Raw genomic sequence first — 7860 nt, 5'->3', positions numbered from 1 at the left:
CTGTTGATAACAGCACACTTACCTGAGCTGCACTTGCCACCATGATAAATTCTTATCGATCAGAAACATGGGTCGAATTCTTTAACATTTCTTTTTTCAGCTCACCAAGTAGTGGTGAGCAGTCCGTCAGGTCCCCCTAATGGCCTCTGTCTATGCTGCTGAGAAAGTCTGCTCTCTTATTACAGCAGAGTATTTGTGAGTGCAGTTTCGCGTGGTGCCGCTGGTGACAGCTTAAAAAGAACAGTACCAAGCAAAAATCCACTATTTCAAAAGGTGCATCAGTGAGGATATATTTGATAGACAAACTAGGAAATGACAGGCCATTTCCATGGGCTATGGTTCCGAACAAATGCTTTATTTGCATTCAGGTAGCTTGTTTTCTAGCTAAAGACCATTCCATGGCAAAGGCATGACACTGTAAGTGTAAACCCACTAATGATATTTTTATGGCAAACATTCTATAGATGACAATCTTTTAGTTACAGTTTTACTACAAAGGAAATGCTTCTGTGAGAGAGCTGAATGTTGGCATATTGGATATATACTGATTTCCATTGGGTTGTCCCCAGACAGATTTACTGTAACAACTGAGACCTAAGTATTTCAACAAGACAGAGAAGCAGAGCAAAGACTAGCGTTCAAATGTCACAAAGATTCCATCTTACTCAGCACCTGATGAAATTAGCTAATTGCCATTTACACTTTTGGAGTGTATCAGTCTTTTTACACAGCTTAATGTCTAAGGACATCACCGTGGCATAAACAATCAGGGTAATTACAGGAAAAGATGTTTTGCAACCAACAACACAGTTGATTGGGTTTTTTACACAACGCAAAAAAGCCCATAAATTACAGGGCATGCTAACAACTTACGGACCAAATGGTGCCCTTGGTTAGGCAACATACAATCGTAATTGACATTAGGAAAATTCATGCACGTGTAAACTAGGGAACCATTAAGCCCCATTTTAACTGACTAATGCAATGGGCCCAGGCACTGGATAACAACTGATTGACAGAGTCAGCTCCCACCAAGCATTCTCCTGCTGGAGTCTTTATGAAGTGCTTTTGGTATCTCTCTCTCCAGCTGAGCCACCCCAGGTGTCTGACAGATGTGCTCTCCCCTCCCTTCTAGCATGCCAATGGCTCTGAACCAAGGAAACCTCAAGGTGATATTCACTTGGCTTGGGAAAAGCAGGAGCAAGGAATGATGTTTCATTTCTTCCCATCTTTCTCCTCCATTGCAAGCCTGGGATGCTGGGAGCTGAGGAATCACATACACAGCAGGAGTGGGGCTCCACAACTCCAAACTACAACAGACTTCTGGAGGGCAGATGAGGTGAGTTAACACCAGGGCTGGGTGACAGGTTGGGCCAGGTGGTTCAGTGATTGCACCCCAGCAGGCAGAGATCATTTTGGATTCATCAGCAGCAGTTTCAAAACTAGCTCAAGATGCAGGGAAAAGAATCCATTTTGCTTCTTTTGGAGTGAAACAACACTCAGTGATCATTGTGAGGCACCATAGGTTGGGCTCAGGGAGCTAGCAGTCCTTTTCCAGGCACCTCGTGGTCACGGATGTTATGGAGCATCTGCAGTCCATACCTGCTAATCAGGCAGATCACCAGCCATGCACTCACAATCTCCAAAGAGACCTCAACAAAGTGGGCTCAAAGCATCTACTGAAGTCTTCAGGAGAGAAGGCAACCAGTGGTGTTCAGCAAGGCTTCATCTTGAGCACTGCTTGGGAAGCGATAGAGGATGAGCTGGCAGCCAGGCCCTCTCTCCCTGTATGTACACAGAGGACTGTGGTGTAGGTGTGAGTGCTGCACATTTGTATAGTCACGCTCATTTTGTTGGGGTCAGTCTGGGATGCAAAACACAGCACTGTGGGGTTGAGTGGAAGCACGCTGGCTACCTTGGGTATCTATGGGTTTGCTTTCTGACTGACAAACCTACATAATGTGTTTTCACACAGGAAGAAAGCATGCTCATATAGAAGAAAATATAAAGATAGGGAGTGTTTATGAAAATCACTTGAGGAAGCAGCTGTATTTTACAACAACAGTATTTGCTTTGCAGGAAAGAACGTCTTCTTTGGAGACACCATTTAGCAAAAAAAGGGAAAAGGTCAAAGCAGGTTAAAGCTGAGGGTAGATTAATTTCCCTTTGGCTCACTTTGATCCCAAAGAAGAATTAAATAGTTTTGCAGGGTGCCTTGTTCCTCACTAGAGCATGAACACTTAGTGCTTTCACATCAAATTTAGCATTATTGCAATACTATAAGAAGATTACAAGGGAAACTGGACAGCAAAATTCCTTCAGAGTGCACAAAGCAATCTCAGACTGCAGGTAATGATGAACATTATGGTCCTGGCAACCCGCCCAGGTGCAAATCTTGTAAGTATTAAAACTGCCTTCCTGGGCCAGGTACATAGAATCACTCAGGTTGGAAAAGACCTTAAAGATCATTGAGTCCAACCATGACCTAACCACTCTCTGCTAAATCATGTCCATGAGCAGAGGACATTGCTCAGAAATGGGCAGAGGATGGCCTCTGCAATGTAGATTTCACAAATACTTGCTATAAGACAGGCATTTCTTAGTCCTAGATCTGCAAATAACAGCTGGGATAAGTGATGTTCTGTGAGATATCAGAAACAGTTGTCATTAGTTTTTAAATACTGACTTGTATAAAATATTTAATGAACACAAGGTTTTGCCTAAAATATACTGCTACAAGTGAACAAGATGGGCTGGGACTTTTTTCCCCTTCCTATAAGCCTTCAAGGAGCTTTTCAACTTAAAGGACATGAGAAACCCTACTCTGGAGAGAGAAAGTATCTGAACTAGCTGTGTTGGTGCTCCTGGTGCACACCTGGTGATGCTTTAAAAGGGAATGATTGAAAACAGCTGAAAAGTTACTGAAAGAGAAGAGAAATGCCACTGTGGGCAGCCAGTCTGTGGCTTAAGGAGGTGTACTAGAAAGTGCTTTGTAATCTTCTGAGGATTGTCTTGTGGTAAGTAAAGTTGGTTTTGGAGATACGTGGTCTGGGACTGTGGATGTGTAATGGGCTGATAAAGAGATGTTTGATGATTTTCCGGTTTTGTTGCTGTTTTTTTTGGGTGAACAGTTATTTGTCTGAATTTATTATATAGAGCAGAAGGTTTCTGTTTAGAGTGAGTATGTTGTTGAACTGGAGAAGACTGAATGGGAGGTGGGAGTATTTCTGTCCAGATATGTTAGTGGGTTTCTGAAAAATGTAGTTGGTGAGGATCCTGTTTCTTATTTAAATTGCATGAATGTCGAGTGTTTTTCCTCTTTCCCTGGTCATCTGTTAATTCCTGTGAAGGTGTGGTATGCTGCACATCCACGTCTGCAATCCTGTCTGATAACTATGTGCTGGATGTGATGGACAAAGTTCAGTTAAGACTGTGTTCTGTCCCTTGGACAGGGAGAAAAAATAAGTAGGATAGTAGATATTTATATGTTCTTGTTGCTTATTGCTGCTATAATGTCTTGTAGGGATGGATGAGATTTTTGTGCTTCTGAATACAAAGTAGAAAGGTCATCTTTATTTAGAAAGCTTTTGTTGGGGGAACCTAAAAAACTAAAGAGACCTAAAATGTGGCTGACAATTACTGGTTACCATCGCCACACAACATGGACACCTTATGCAAAGAATGTTGTGGTAACTGCGGTGCTGAGAGTTTTATATAGGAATGGATCGGAAAACCTCTGGCATGTGAAGGTACAAGAAGATGCAAGCTGTACGCAGTGCCTGGGTGGTCATGGAACTGTAGAATGCCTTGGGTTGGAAAGGACTTTAAAGACCATCCAGTTTCAACCACTCTGCTATGGACAAGGCACCCACTCACCAGCTCAGGCTGCCTAGGGCCCATCCAACACGGCCTTGAACATCTCCAGGAATGGGGCACCCACAGCTTTTCTGGGCAGCATCTGCCAGTGTCTCAGCACCCTCTAAGTAACAAAGTTCTCCTAATGTCTAACCTAAATCTCCCCTCTAAATAACGGCAGACATTTCAAATGTATTCAAGGGCTTATAATTGCAGACATGAACAAAAATTAAATGCTTAAATTAGGCAGGAAATGATTTAAACTGAGAATTTAATAGTTCTGAATTACTGCAATTGACTACTTGAGTGTTACCTCATGTGACAGTTAGAAATATTAATTTTTAATAAGTTTAGATGTTCAGTTTCTGAATTGACCCTCTAACTCCTGACTACTTGCACTTGCTAGACTCTCCTCTTGTGAAGGACTGTGGGTCCTTCTCCTACAATATTTGATTGGGAAAAGTATTTGTGTTTAGTTAGATCTAACAGATTTTAATTCAGTCTCCTGTTACAAGACACAAGTGCATTCATGTGATGTTTCTTTCTGCAATGAGGGGAACTGCCGCAGACCACTGCTTTACTTACACATAAGATATAAAGTCTTCCTGCAATAGTAACCCATTTATATCAGAAGCTGTTCTGAGTATGCTATTATATCTGGAAGTCAGATGTACAAGGGAAGTCCTAGCACATTATGTCTTTATTGGGATCACATGAATCATGAGGATGTAATCTTTGGTTTGCTTGTAGCAAGCAACAGTCTTAGAGGATGCTGCCAGAATGGCACAATGCCCTTAATCTGATGGAGATAAAGTAAATTCATGAAGTGTACTATCTATATTACAAGACAATTTTGTTTTAACTGTGCCAGTAGACTTATGTAAGCATGCCTGGAGTGGTGGGGACTGAGGAAAGAGAACTGGGGTAAGGGCAGTAGTAGATAAAATTCCCAGGGTACAAGCTCTTGATCACAGTCCAATTGTATCCTCATCCAAGTACAGACAGAAGCGTGTGCGTGTTCAATCTCTGTGCCTCTTACCACCAAACATCAGAGATGGAGACAGTTTATTAACTGAAGTGGGTCCAAGTATTACTACTGGCTGAACTTTGCCCAGTACAGTGGGCTGAAAAAAGCACTCATTTGATCATTGCTGCTGAGATAACCTGATGATAGCACCTGGGACGGTCCAGGCAAGGAACTACCCTAATGAATCCTCTCTAAATTGCTTTGTCAAGATTGATGCCACGTGTGGACCTACGTATGTTGTAAACAAAGTGATAGTAACTGCATTAAAACAATTATCAATGCTTCTTCACTGATGAATATTGTGTATCTTCTTCAAAAGATGTGTCTTACTTCTAGGACGTAGAAGTGTAGTTGCTAAAAGCAATACAGTCTTTTAATGGTAACTGTACCATTACTGTACTAGGGACAGGCTGACAGACTGGAGAGTTTGGCAGTGAGGAGCCTTATGAGGTTCAACAAGGGCAAGTGTAGACTCCTCTTCTGTTCTGCCCTGGTGAGACCATACCTGGAGTGTTGTGCCCAGTTATGGGCTCCCCAAATCACAAAAGACAAGGAACTACTGGAGAGGCCCAGCAGAGGACCACAAAGATGATTAAGGGCCTGGAGCATCTTCCATATGAGGAAGGGCTGAGAGACCTGAGACTGTTCAACATGGGGATGACTGGGGGGGGTGGATCTTATCAATGCTTATAAATATGTAAAGGGTGAGTATTACAGAATCATTAAGGTTGGAAAAGACCTCTAAAATCACCATGCCACTAAATGATGTTCCTCATTGCCACATCTACATGTTTCCTGAACACCTCCAGGGACAGTGATTCCATCATCTCACTGGGATGTCAAGTGGGGGGGGGGGGGGGAAGGGGGGGGGAAGGCTCTTTGCAGTGGTGCCTAGCAACAGGAGAATGGGCGACAGGTACAAACTGGAACCTAGGATGTCCCATATGTACATGAGAAAGAACTTCTTGTGACAGAGGGTGAAGGTAACAGAGCACTGGGACGAGCTGCCCAGAATGGTTGTGGAGGCTCCTTCTCTGGTATTCAAAACCTACTTGGACATTTTCCCGCCTAAATTCTGTAGGGAACCTGCTATAGAGAGGGTTGGACTAGGGGATCTCCAGAGGTTTCTTCCAATCCATGTGATTCTGTAAAATATTTTAAAGAAAACCTTTTAGTAGATTCAGTGAGAGGATCAGTAAAGATACATATTTGCAGTTATTTTATGTATTTTTACCCATGTGCAGTAGGGTAAAAAAAAGTTCAGTTTCCCATCTTCAGCTCTTCAAAGAGTTCTGGAATTATATAAGGCAGCTACACAAAACAGCAGGTAGATATCCAAATTTCTGCTTTCATCCACAAGTGTGTGGTTTTTTTTTTTTTTTAAATAGGCAGAGTTATGATCATAAAATTACTGTAATGAGAGATTTTATTTTATGAACAAATCATTGCTAAGCTTTTAATGCATCAGAAGAGAATCTAAGTATTCCTGGGGTAATGGTACTGGGGCACAAGGTACAAATATTTATGACATTGGGTTTTGTTATTGATAAGCTGAGTCTGATCGATTTCTTTTTTTTTTCCTATGTTAACTAAATTAGCATATAGGATGATAAAATATTCTTAGTGGTCTTTTCCAACGTTAATGATTCTGTGAGATCTTCTAGGCAGTTCTTAATGTATTGGGACTGTTAGAAGGCACAAAATGATTATCAGGTTGAAATTGGGACTAACATTACAGTTGGTGCTGGGAGTAAAAGGGAGTCCTACAGCCTAAACCAGAGGCCATCAGCCTCGGTTCATCTGCACAATTAATCTAAACAGGGTGTAAAGTATGTACTTAGACACTGGTTCATGGTCATCTATGCTATCTGGCTCTGTGCTTCCCAGTCTCACCCACAGCTTGAAAAGCAGTAACCCCATTGACAGTGTTAGGACACAGGTGAGGGGGGTTTATGGACCAGGACTGTTCAACAGGCTGAATTTTAGGCATCCACATTCTGAAGATGAGTTGAACTATGGTCATGCTGTACCACTTTCTTCTACATCCAGGTAGTAAGTGGAGTGGAATCTGAACTTTGTTAGTGCATTAATACAAATTTAGCCAGAGATTGTGCAAGTTTAGAAACAAATTAAAGATGCTTGCTGTGATTCTAGGCCACGCTGTAATGAATAGATGGAAAAAAGCCATTGAGGTTTCTCAGTTTTTGCTTTGCCAACTGCCATAAAATGGTGCATGCTAAGCTCTGCTGGTGAAGTTGTGCTTTTTGCTGTTTGCTAAGTGAAACTGATATGAACAAATAGCACTGCTGATGACTAGGAGCTATTGAGAAGTTTGGTGAGTGATCAAAAAGGCAGAGGTTGACCTGGACAAACAAGGGGTGAACCAGGAACCATACGATGGGATCTGGGAGAGAATCGAGGTCAATGGGTACATTAGAGAAGGAAAGATAATTGTTGAAGTTATAAAATAACCTATTGCAGCCAGCTTCCTTCTAAAGCATTATTAAGGTGTCAAAAGGTAGGTATCTGGTACGTTTACGAAGAGACTCAAGTACCTTAAGTCAAGGGGCACATTAGCATAGGTGCAATTTGTTTAGAATATCAGTGCTTCAGAGTATCTAATCTACAGCAAGATTTTGCAAACACACGATGTCTAATGCTTACAGTAAAGTAAGCATAATCTGTACTGTGCTTAATCTTTTCGTTCCCACTTTGGTTACTCATTACTCCTTTTTCTAGTTATGATTCTCACATGCATGAATCTGTATGTAACTACAAAGGGATATCTTATATTTAGGCATGGACTTGGTATTATGTTTTATTTTTTAACTGAAAATAAGTTGGGCCTTCAGGCATAGCAAATTAGTTACAACACAGCCTTCGCTTTTAAGGAAATGTTTCCAGCATGTTTGCACACTGTCTGCTTTTTCTTCGTTTGCTTCGTTTTCTTTCCAGTGTTTCTGTTCTGGTGTTGATTT

Source organism: Meleagris gallopavo, chromosome 4, assembly GCF_905368555.1.
Source record: "Meleagris gallopavo chromosome 4, MGAL_WU_HG_1.1, whole genome shotgun sequence".
Taxonomy (NCBI): Eukaryota; Metazoa; Chordata; class Aves; order Galliformes; family Phasianidae; genus Meleagris; species Meleagris gallopavo.
Note: the sequence above shows the minus strand (reverse complement) of the source record.